Source organism: Ornithorhynchus anatinus, chromosome X1 (genome assembly GCF_004115215.2).
Source record: "Ornithorhynchus anatinus isolate Pmale09 chromosome X1, mOrnAna1.pri.v4, whole genome shotgun sequence".
Lineage (NCBI taxonomy): Eukaryota > Metazoa > Chordata > Mammalia > Monotremata > Ornithorhynchidae > Ornithorhynchus > Ornithorhynchus anatinus.
In genome coordinates this window covers 30596886-30609594 of record NC_041749.1, presented here as the reverse complement: position 1 = coordinate 30609594, position 12709 = coordinate 30596886, and the positions used below count along the sequence as shown (strand labels likewise).

General features: G+C 47.0%; 1 protein-coding gene across 1 annotated transcript in view; it reads right to left on the bottom strand.

Moving 5' to 3' along the window:
• Positions 1-12193, bottom strand: part of FAXDC2 (fatty acid hydroxylase domain containing 2) — a 35105-nt gene extending 22912 nt beyond the window's left edge. Inside the window, exon 1 of the mRNA XM_029051047.2 lies at positions 12067-12193. The gene's annotated coding sequence lies outside the window, so the exon portion shown is untranslated. The remainder of the gene's footprint in view (positions 1-12066) is intronic.
• Positions 12194-12709: the final 516 nt, after the last annotated feature.

Below are 12709 nucleotides of genomic sequence, written 5' to 3'. Positions count from 1 at the left end.
CTCTTACCACTGAGCCACACTGCTTCTCCGCATGGCTCAGTGGTAAGAGCATGGGCTTAAGGTAGCCCATAAGAAATTCTGTTCATTACTGCTACAACTCTTTAGCTGCTTCTTGAAAACTCCCACTTGAAGAAAGAAAATATCTGTTGGTTCCACCATGGTTTTGTTGATAGACAAGGGGTTGTGGAGAGGATTGTTTGAAAAGTACTGAAATGGTTCATGGAAAGGAAATTAGCAACATCCACACTTGTCCCTTTGTTCCAAGCAGTCTTCATTTTTTTTCTTCATTAGAAAGAAGCATTTTACAGGAGACAAATTTGTCTCAGTTTGAAACTTGCTGTTGCTAGCACATAGATGAAAAAAGGGAGCTCTACACACTTAAAATTCCCTTCTTCTTCTATCCAAATCACATAATAAAAACAGACATTAGGAGAAAAGGCTAAGCTTCTCTAGGTTGTCCAGATCTGCAGGAATTCCAACTCCACCCTAAGAACCATTATCACCTGCAATCTAAATCCAAGACAGTAGTGAGAGAGGTCAAGACCTAGAACATAACTCTGACAGAAAAGAGGTGGCTAAACCTCTGGAAATCCTCACTGGGATGGTGTTAATGCAGGAGCTGAGCAAAGAGTCATCTGTCAGTTGCATCTGTACCCGCCTAACCTTTGAGTGTCACAGGTTTACGATCAATCAACAAATGGTATTTATTGAGCGCTTACTGTGTGCACTGTACGAGGCACTTGGGAGAGTATGATACTAGAGTCGGGAGACAAGTTCCCTGCTGACAGTGAAGAGATGGCTGAGCATGCTGTAATTTTATTTATTTATATTTGTCTGTTTCCTCCTCTAGATTGTAAGCTCGTTGTGGGCAGGGACTGTGTCTGTTACGTTGCTGTGTTGTATTCTCCCAAGCGCTCAGTACAGTGCTCTGCACATAGTAAGTGTTCAATAAATGATTGACTGACCCAGAACTGGTGGGGGTTGCTGCTTCACCCCAACCAAGGGCCTCCCCACTAAAGCAACCCCTCCAACTCACTGGCCGGGAGAGAGGGGTTCGAGTCCCGTGCCAGGGTCTTGCCCAAACTTGGCAATTCCTCCCCTTGCCCTGACCTCTTTCCCTCTTCCCCACTTTCTCCGGCCTTCCATCCCGGCCAGGATTTTTCAACAGTGTGCTGGTTTGTGAACTCTTGGAAGAAACTGCAGCAGTTTCCATTGAAGTTTCAATTCTGAGTGATTTTTCCATAAAGGGTCCCCCAACCCCCACAGCCTCGTCACCAGGACAAAGGTGAGCTCCCAGATATGCTTCCAGGAACCAGCAGGATTGGTGTGTCTAAAGCAACATTTCACCATAAGTGCTTATCCCAATTTTTAAAATGCCATTTTCTAAAATTTTTCATATTGGGAGGGGTGACTTTTTTAAAAACAAGAATAAGAAATCTAAAGCCTGGAGATTGTCAGCTCACTGTGGGCAGGGATTGTATCTACTAGCTCTATTGTACTTTTTTAAGCATTCAAGCATGGGTAAGCAGCATGGAGTAGTGGATAGAGCACGGGCCTGGGAGTCAGAAAGTCAAGGTTTCTAAACTTGGCTCCGCCACTTGTCTGCTGTGTGACCTCGGGCAAGTCACTTCACTTCTGGACCTCAGTTACCCCATCTGTAAAATGGGGATTGAGACTGTAAGCCCCATGTGGGACAAGGACTGTGTCCAATCTGATTTGCTTGTATCCACCTCAGTGCTTAGTATGGTGCCTGGCACATAGTAAGTGCTTAACAAATACCAGAATTATTATTATTATTATTAATAGTCTGCATACAGTAAGCACTTAATATGGCTGACTGATCAAGCCTTGTCTCACCACTCCCGATTTTCATTGGCAGAAGCCCAAGTTTTGCTAATATCCCAAAGATGGGAAAAGGTTTCTCCTCCTGAAAGTCTTGCAAGAGTAAAGGTACTGGGCTGGGTGGGGAATGCTGGGGGAAAGGGGGAGAATCATTTTTCTTCTTGGTCCCTTCATCTGCTTTGTATAGTGGCAAAAAACAAGCTATGAATCATTGATTGCCTAAGAATCAATGGTGTTGAGCTCCGTATCCAGAGTTAATATCCTACCTGATGCCTAGGGTAAAGAAACTGAATGTCAAAAGAAAAGCTTCCAGTTAGGAAATGCTTCAAGGTCCTAAACTGTCTGCAAGCAAAGCAAACGTTCAAAAATCCTGAAAGCCCAATATTTTGTGGTTAATGTTCAACATGGATTCACTTGTCGAAGTCTCTGGAATCAGGAATTACTTTGAATTCCACTTCATCTTTTTGAGGTTTTTTTCTGCTCGGAAAAGCTCTCCGCATCCAAAAGGATTTCAAGAGAATTCAGAATCCTGTTCCTAACTTTTTCTACGGGAGTCTCGTCATCAAATAACGTTTGCTAATGTCCTTCTATATAAAGCCCTGGCCAAAAGGAGGCAAACTGATACTATCCCAGCTCTCAAGGAATTTATGACCTAGTGGGTTTCTGTTGTTGGAGAGTCTGACACTCCCTAAATTCATGAGAGAGTACAGGGTGGTTGGCCCTCTTCCCTTGATCATGGGTATTTCATGAGTCATGTGATCTCAAACATGACCCCTTTCCTACCAAACTGTTGAAAAAAAATAGAGTCCTCCGAGAGTACTGAGTCCTTTCTCAAAATGTTCCGAAAGCGTCTGAGAAAGACGTTAGGGATAGGAACACAAGAAACCCCTGTCTGCTTTTCCCTTTCTCCTCCTCCACGGGAATTGCACCACCTACTTTTTCAGTAACATGATGTTCTTTTCCAGGCCAGAACCCTCTGCTTCTGTGCCAGCTAAGGCCTCAGGGAATATGGCCCCAAATCCTCTATTCTACTGGGTACGAGATGGCTGAGTGGTCCGGCGGACGGAAGATCAATTTGTGATTCCGGCATTCGACTCTAGGCGTGCAAAGCTAAGTCCCAGGTAAAAACCTTCTGCTAAGGGAAAGCGGTTGTTCATCTGCTGTTTGGGAAAGAGTCTCTTGGCCGCTGAATGGCCTGCAGTTATCCGTTGACATCTGTCCTCGTCACCAGATGAAATATTGTTTCATAATCTTAACCCTCCCCTGTCAACACGCCCATGTGCCCTCTACTGAGATGCTTATCTGTGCAGCTGCCTCTCCTGAGCACAAAACCTTGGCGGTCTCCTGAGTATTTCATATCAGAAGCAATTTCTCTCTGGGCCTCCCTCCCGCTCGGTAGATGTTGTGAGCCTCAGCCCCACGTTGCGGGCAGCTGAGCTGCAGTTGGGCTGGGCATGAGGGAATCCCCAGGCTGGCGATCAGGCCCGACAGCAGAAAGGTGATGGCCACGGAGCTCTGGGGGAGAGTCTCCGTTGAGATTCCTTCATACCGACTGTCGGTCGAACACGTTGCTTCTGCCAAAAATCTCGTCCTGAGTTACAACTCCCAAGCAGCGTGGCCTAGTGGATAGATCCCTGGCCTGGAAATCAGAAGGACTGGGTTCTAAACATGGCTCTACCACTTGTTTGCTGCGTGACCTTGGGTGAGTCACTTCATTTCTCTCTGCCTCAGTTATCTTATCTGTAAAATGAGGATTAAGACTATGAGCCCTCTGTGGGACAGGGACTATATCTGACCCAATTAGCTTATATCTACCCCAGTGCCTGGGGTACAGTACAGTACAGTGCCTGGCATATATTAATAACTGTGGTATTAAGCACTTACTATGTGCCAAGCACTGTTTTAAGCACTGGGGTAGATACAAGGTAATCAGATTGGACCCAATCCATGTCCCTCATGGGGCTCACAATCTTGATACCCATTTTACAGAGGTAACTGAGGCACAGAGAAGTTAAGTGACTTTCCCAAGGTCACCCAGTAGACGTGTGGTAGAGCCGGAATTAGAAGCCATGACCTCTGACTCCCAGACCCGGGCTCTTTCCACTAGGCCGTGCTGCTTCCTATATAGAAAGCAATAATAATAATAATGGTATTTGTTAAGCGCTTACTATGTACCAAGCACTGTTTTAAGCACTGGGGTAGATTCAAGGTAACCAGGTTGTCCCATAGTCTTAATCCCCATTTTACAGATGAGGTAACTGAGGCACAGAGAAGTTAAGTGACTTGCCCAAACTCACATAGCTGATAATTGGCAGAGCTGGGATTTGAACCCACGAGCTCTGACTCCCAAGCCCGTGCTCTTTCCACTATGCCACGCTGCTTCTCACTTAACAAATACCACAGTTATTATTATTATTATTAATTGTCCTGAGGCTCAGGGAAGAAGGATTATTCTATATCCAGGAAGGCAGGAGGGTAGAGTTATACTCCTTGAAGATCATTCTGGGCTCAGCTCCACAGGAGGAAGTACACTCATGCCTCACGTTAGTGGGGATTCCGCTGGGCGGACAAAATGAAGGTCTCAGAGTCTTATATCCCTCACTGGTCCTACCTCTGAGGCTGCCCCAGAGTCCTTGATGTCAGTGCCACCACCACCGGTCTGACTGGAAGACCGTATTTTTCACCCTCCGGACTGACCCTTCTCCTTCGGCCTGCTGCCTCCTGAGGAATTTAGGGCAGGGCTTAGACTCAAAGTAAGTGGGCAGTCAAATTTAGGGAGAGGTGCTTGGCTCCCTAATTAATCAATCGATCATATTTCATTCGTTCATTCGTATTTACTGAATGCTTACAGTGTGCAGAGCATTGTACTAAGTGCTTGGGAGAGAACAAAATAATAGACACATTCTCTGCCCACAACAAGTTTATCGTTCATCTCTAGACCGTAAGCTCGTTATGGGCAGGGAGTCTGTCTGCTAATTCTGTTGAACCCTCCCAAGCACTCAGTACAGTGCTCTGCACATAGTAAGCGCTCAATAAATAGCATTGGTTGATGTAATGAGTCCTTACTGTGTGCCCAGCCCTGTATTGAGCACTTGGGAGAGTACAGTAAAGCCAGATGCATTCCCTGCCCGTAACGAGCTTACCGCCTAGGGTTGGGAGTAGACATTAGTATAAATTATGGATACGTGCATAAGTGCAGTAGGGGTGGGTGGTGGGGGCAGGGGTGAATAAAGGGAGCAAATCAGGGAATGCAGAAGGGAGTGGGAGAAAAGGAAATGAAGGCTTAGACGGGGAAGGCTTCTTGGAGGAGGTGTCCCCTCGAGGCTTTGAAGGTGGGGAGAGGAATTGTCTATAATCGACAACTATCAATCAAGTAAGCTCTCAGGCCAATTTGGGAACCTGCACCAAAAAAATACCTTGTTTCCATGAGCTTAAGCCTTTCCACTTTGCCAAGGTAAACTGCAAGAAAAAGTACTAGTAGCCAAATCACCTTAACTTAGCAGGCTAACATATCCGATAGCCGTAAGGTCGTTCGGACACGGTCCGATGCTCTGAAACGTTGTCAGTTTTTCGTTAGCTCTGGGCAGGCCCTTGTGGGCACAGCACTGTGCTGTTCTAGGTGGGAGGCTTTATAGCAGAAACTACATCGAGTTTTCTGTAAAATGGGAGTGCAGGAGGAGAAACTCGAGAGATCCTCGCTTCTAGGCAGATTCATTCAGTAGTATTTGAGCGTTTACTATGTGCAGAGCACTGTACTAAGCGCTCGGGCAGATGAATTCCTGTCCCTAACCCTCCAGAACAGACCAAGGTTTATTCTTTTTCACATTCTCTCTTGGTAGCCTACTGCAGTTTTCTTGACAACCAGAAAGTTCTTCCTTATGTCTAATCTTCTTAGACTGTGAACCCAGTATGGAACAGGGACTGTGTCCGATCTGATGATCTCTTTTCAACCTCAGCACTTCACACACTGCCTTTGGCTTACTTTAATCATCGTATTACTGCTAACAAAAATTGAACTCTTCTTCGGAAGGCTGATAATCAGGTGGATCAAGCTCACGATGAGGCGAGAACAGCGTCTCCCTCCAAGCGCGCCAGCTTGGTCAGAAGAAGCTTGGGAACCCGGAAGCTTAGTTCCCAGTCCTGCCACTTACCATTAAATGGCTGAGATTTTCAAGGATCCCACTTCACTGGTAGGATATCCTTAACTTAGCTCAGGAGGACACCGACCACCTCTTTAAATGATATACTATAAATTATTTATAATAATATCTGTCTCTCCCCATAGACTCTCAGCTCACTGACAGTGGGGAGGGATTGTGTCTGCTAACTCTATCGTACTCCCAAGCACACAGAAAGCACTCCATAAATACCACTGATTGATTGACCGATTGACGTTGTGGCCCTTTGTGAACTCACATTTGGAAAGCCTGTTGAATTTCTCACAGATTCTTCATTATCAAATGGTAAAAGAGATTTCAAGACAGTTTCCTAAGGTTGAAAGGGCACCGGCTTGATCCAAGATGAGAAAATCAGGTATGTGTTGGTAATGTAAATAAAATAAAGATGGTGGTATTTGTTAAGCGCTTACTATGTGCGAAGCACTGTTCTAAGCACTGGGGGATACAAGGTGATCAGGTTGTCCCACGTGGGGCTCACAGTTTTAATCCCCATTTTACAGATGAGGTAACTGAGGCACAGAGAAGTTAAGTGACTTGCCCAAAGTCACACACCTGGCAAGCGGCAGGGCCGGGATTCAAACCCATTAACTCCGACTCCCAAGCCCGGGCTCTTTCCACTGTGCCACGCTGCTTCTCACTTCTGGTTTGCCAGAGGAGCATCATGGCCTAGGAGCACAGGCCTGGGATCAAAGGACTGGGTTCTAATCCTGGCTCTGCCACTAACTTGTGATCTTGGGCAAGTCACTTAAGTGCTCTATGCCTCAATTTCCTCATCTGTAAAATGGAGATTGAACACCTGTTCTCTCTCCTATTTAGATAGCCCCATGCAAGACAGGGAGGGACTGTCTGACCTGACTGATCTACCCCAGTGCTTAATATAGTGCTTGGCCCAAAGTAAGGGCTTACCAAACGCTACAGTTACCTTTATTAATTGGGTCTTTTGGGACAGAGAGCTCATCCCACAGTGCTTGTGAGACAGAACTAATGGATACAACATCTGGAATACGGCTCAAGGGGTAAAAAACTCAAGGCTTCTCCAGCGCAGGAAACTTTCTTTGTAATCTCGTAACCTCTAGCCTAATGAAATACAGAGTGAGGTTACACAAAGAGTTTTAATTGTGATAAAATTACTTTTCAGCAAATATCGGCAAGTTCTAAAAACCTCTCTCTCAGTAGTGAAATTTCCCACGCAAGTCTACAACGGGCTGAAGAAAAAGAGCCAAAGAGCTGTGGATCGTATTTTCCATTTCAATTAAAACCCGCACTTGCCAGCAGCCTGACATTTTTTAGCCAACCTAATCTCTTACAGGCTTTAGACCTCAGTCATATTGCACGGTGGATACTTAGAGTATCACTTTTTTTAATGGCATTTGTTGTGCACTTACTATGTTCCAGACAGAGCCAAGCTAATCAGATCAGACACAGTGACTGTGTCCCATATGGGGATCGCAGGCTCAATCCCCATTTTATAGATGGGATGACTGAGGCACAGAGAAGTGAAGTGACTTGGCCAAGGCCACCTAGCAGAAATAATGTTGGTATTTGTTAAGCGCTTACTATGTGCCGAGCACTGTTCTAAGCGCTGGGGTAGACATAGGGGAATCAGGTTGTCCCACGTGGGGCTCACAGTCTTAATCCCCATTTTACAGATGAGGTAACTGAGGCACAGAGAAGTTAAGTGACTTGCCCAAAGTCACACAGCTGACAAGTGGCCGAGCCGGGATTCGAACCCATGAACTCTGACTCCAAAGCCCGTGCTCTTTCCACTGAGCTACGCTGCTTCTCTATGTTGGTATTTGTTAAGCACTTACTATGTGCCGAGCACTGTTCTAAGCGCTGGGGTAGACACAGGGGAATCAGGATGTCCCACGTGGGGCTCACAGTCTTAATCCCCATTTTACAGATGAGGCAATTGAGGCACAGAGAAGTTAAGTGACTTGCCCACAGTCACACAGCTGACAAGTGGCAGAGCCAGGATTCGAACTCATGACCTCTGACTCCAAAGCCCAGGCTCTTTCCACTGAGCCATGCTGCTTCTCAGAAAAGTGGCAGAGTCAGAATTAGGACCCAGGCCCTTCTAAATTCCACTGTAGAGTATGTCATCTTCATCTGTATTTGTTATTCCTCCCAACAAATGTTGTTAGTTCCATTTATAAATGGGGAAACAGGACACAAAGAGAGGAAGTTCCTTAGCCTGATTCCCAAGTAAATTAGTGGCATTAAAACTGGGATTAGAACTCCCCGCCCTTCAATTTGCACTCCTCTGCTGGGCCCACTCCATCAGGCTAACTAATTTATAACAAGTGTTGGACCTGTCCACATTACCTCAGCCCAGGTACCAATTGGGAAGATTCACCCAATCTGGAAATCCTCAGAAAAAATAAAGAAAGAAAGCAGGAAAATTTGGTCTTGGAAGTTCAAAGGATGATGAACATGGCAAGCTTCTCGCGATCTACATCGGACCAGCGAGAAAAGGGACCAAGGGTGATGACACAGTAAATGACTGCGGCCAGCTGAATGAAGATTGTAAACAGGAAGGAGGAAAATGAATGATTAAGCCTGGCAGAGGGGTAGAGTGAACAAAAGAAAAGAGAAGATTATGGGAACGGTTCGTTCTTAGGACTAAAACCTGTTGGAATCCTCCTCCTTTGAGCTACATAAAAACATTTCCCATTATCGTTAGGAGCTGATGAATTCTCACCTCAGCAATCTCTTGGGCATAAAAACAATCATTTCTACTTCTGTTGCCCTGAAGTGCCGACGCAAGGCTTTTCAAAGGTATCAGTCGGGTTGCACTTTCGGCTTGAGAACAGAGTTAGTGAGAGGTCTCTCTATTCTGCCTAGAGTGCGAGTTTAACCTCTGTTGGGCTGTGTGGATGTCATAATCTAGAATTTGTGTGGGTTTACAACATCGTCGTCAGTGGTGTCTGAATGCTTACTGTGTGCTAAGCACTTGGGACAGTACAATGGAGGTGGCAGACACGTTCCCTGCCCACAACAAGCTTACAACCCATTTGTCCCATCCCACAAATTAGGGGAAAAGGGAACCCAATATTGTGTGGCGTCCTCGACCTTCTCTATGGTATTGTATCTACCAAGGGCTTAGTATAGTGCTCTGCATACAGTAAGCTCTCAGGAAATACGACCGATTTACAGATTCTTCTAAAGCAGGCAGGGTGCAGGTTTACGCTAGCCTGTTCTTGGCCAAGATATCTGCACACCAGGCAGTGAGGTCTCGGGCAAATCAGACCTTGGTGTGCGCTCGGCGTCACACGGCTTTCGAACTGACCCGCGGAGCCCTCTGTTCCTCTTGCCCTCCCAACGGGGGCATCTCTACTAGATTCAATGCGGCCTAGGCGCCAGCACAGTTAGGCATTTGGGGCTGCAGATCTTCCCTTGAAGTATATCGAGGCACCGAAACCAAAAATCAAAGCCCAGCGATACTGTCGCTGCAACTCATTTTATCCTTTCATGAACTCAACTGCAGTCCTGGCCACGGAAAGGGGAGATGAAGTCAAAGGGAAGAAGACGGCGACTACCAGATGCACATCGCTCTCCTGTCGGTTTTCTCCTGACCGACCGGACTGGACTCCCCACATCGCTTGCCCCGTTGTAAACTGGGGCTGATGAAACAAAGCTGCCTGCCGCGTACAGAACGAAAAAACAGTTCCAAGGCAGCGGGAAAAAGCAGGACTTAGTGGATAGTGCACGGGCCTGGAAGTCAGAAGGACCTGGGTTCTAATCCCTGCTCTGCCGCTTGTCTGCTAGGTGACCTTGGACAAGTCACTAATTTCTCTGTGCCTGTCACCTCACCTATAAAATGGGATGAAGACTGTGAGCCCCATGTGGGACATGGACTGTGTCCAACCGGATTAGCTTGTAATAATAATAATGTTGGTATTTGTTAAGCGCTTACTATGAGCCAAGCACTGTTCTAAACACTGGGGTAGATACAAGGTAATCAGGTTGTCCCACATGGGGCTCACAGTCTTCTTCCCCATTTCACAGATGAGGGAACTGAGGCACAGAGAACTGAAGTGACTTGTCCAAGGTCACACAGCTGACAAGCGGCGGAGCTGGGCTTAAAACCATGACCTCTGACTCCCAAACCTAGGCTCTTTCCACGGAGCCACGCTTAGTACTTAGTAAGTGCTCAATAAATACAATTGAATGAATGTATATATATATATATGTATATATATAGTATATACTATATATATAGTATACCCCGAGAAGCAGTGTGGCTCAGTGGAAAGAGCCTGGGCTTGGGAGTCAGAGGTCAGGGGTTCTAATCCTGACTGCTACTTGTCAGCTGTGTGACCGTGGGCAAGTCACTTAACTTCTCTGTGCCTCACATCTGTAAAATGAGAATTAAGACTGTGAGCCTCTTGGGGGGCCACCTGATGACCCTGTATCTCCCCCAGCGCTTAGAACAGTGCTCTGCACATAGTAAGCGCTTAACAAATACCAACATTATTTTTATAACTATTATGTATATGGCATACATGTATATATGTACACTGCACACACATGCATATATATGTACACTGTATACACACATAGATACGCACACTACACACACATATGCATATATGCACATCCTACACATATATGCATACATGTACACCATACACACATGTATATGCGCACGCTGTACACATATATGCATATGCATGCACACCACACACTCTATGTACACTGCATACACACATCTATATGTATACATGCCCACTACATACACATACACGTATATGCACACACACTACACACATGTGTATGTGCACGCACACTGCGTGTACACATGTGTATGTGCACGCACACTGCATGCACATAGATGATTATACATGTACACCGTGTACACATATATGAACATACATATGTGCACTGCATACACAAGTGCTTAGTCCAGTGCTCTGCACATAAGCGCTCAATAAATCCTATTGAATGAATACCCACAGATGGATACAGCAGGCAAACCCACGCATAGGTCCAGTGCTCTGCCCATAGGAAGCGCACAATAAATGCTACTGAATGAATACCCACAGATGGATACAGCAGGCAAACCCACGCTTAAGTCCAGTGCTCTGCCCATAGGAAGTGCTCAATAAATACTACTGAATGAATACCCACAGATGGATACAGCAGGCAAACCCACGCTTAAGTCCAGTGCTCTGCCCATAGGAAGCGCTCAATAAATACTACTGAATGAATACCCATAGATGGATACAGCATGCAAACCCACGCATAGGTCCAGTGCTCTGCCCATAGGAAGCGCTCAATAAATACTACCGAATGAATACCCATAGATGGATACAGCACGCAAACCCACGCATAGGTCCAGTGCTCTGCCCATAGGAAGCGCTCAATAAATACTATTGAATGAATACCCACAGATTGATACAGCAGGCAAACCCACGCATAGGTCCAGTGCTCTGCCCATAGTAAGCGCTCAATAAATGCTACTGAATGAATACCCACAGATGGATACAGCAGGCAAACCCACGCATAGGTCCAGTGCTCTGCCCATAGGAAGCGCTCAATAAATCCTATTGAATGAATACCCACAGATGGATACAGCAGGCAAACCCACGCATAGGTCCAGTGCTCTGCCCATAGGAAGCGCTCAATAAATACTATTGAATGAATACCCACAGATGGATACAACAGGCAAACCCACGCTTAAGTCCAGTGCTCTGCCCATAGGAAGCGCTCAATAAATACTATTGAACCCGCGTACGCTGCCTACATGTATGCTAGACCCATATAGGCGCCTGTATATGCTGTATCCCTATATGTGTGGGTGCCTATAGGTCTATACGCCTAGTACAGTGCTCTGCACATAGTAAGCGCTCAATAAATACTATCAATCAATCAATCACATCCCGCTTGCCTTGAAAGTGAAGAGGGAGGAGGAGCAAGGAGGCCGCCCGGGGGGGGGGGCGCCCCAACAGCTCCCTCTCCCTCCGTGCTATTTACTGAGCGCTCAGGACCGTCCTGAGCGGCCGGGAGGAGAAGTCAGGTCCCTCGGTCCCCCGGGCCTGCTTACCTCGCGGCCCGTTGGGGTGGCGGACGGACGGATAAAGCGGACGGGTCGTGAGTGCGAGGCTCCCTCTACCTCGCTCCTTCTCGCCTCGCTCCCTCTTATCCTGGCCGCGGCCGCGCGCCTCGGCGCCGCGGCCGCGCGCTTCTCCCCCGGGGAGGGGAGGGTTGCGCGCGCGCGCCCCCTGGCGGGGGCAGGGGGCATCGGGCCGCTCATTGGCTCCCGCCGGCCACGTGACCTGCAGCGCCCTCTGCTGGCGGCGCCCGCTAGGGCCGGGGCTCGGCCGTTCCTGCCCTGACCCCTGACCCCGCCTCTGCCCCTTCTCCCTGGGGGGGAGGCTTCATTCATTCATTCATTCAATAGTATTTATTGAGCGCTGACTATGTGCAGAGCACTGTACTAAGCGCTTGGAATGAACAAGTCGGCAAGAGATAGAGACAGCCCCTGCCGTTTGACCGGCTTACGGTCTAATCGGGGGAGACAGACAAGAACAAAGGCAATAAATAGAGTCAAAGGGGAGAACATCTCGTAAAAGCAATGGCGACTAAATAGAATCAAGACCAAATAGAATCCAAGACTTTCGCTGGGCCTCAGTGACCTCATCTGGAAAATGGGGATGATGTTGGTAATTTGTTAAGCGCTTGCGATG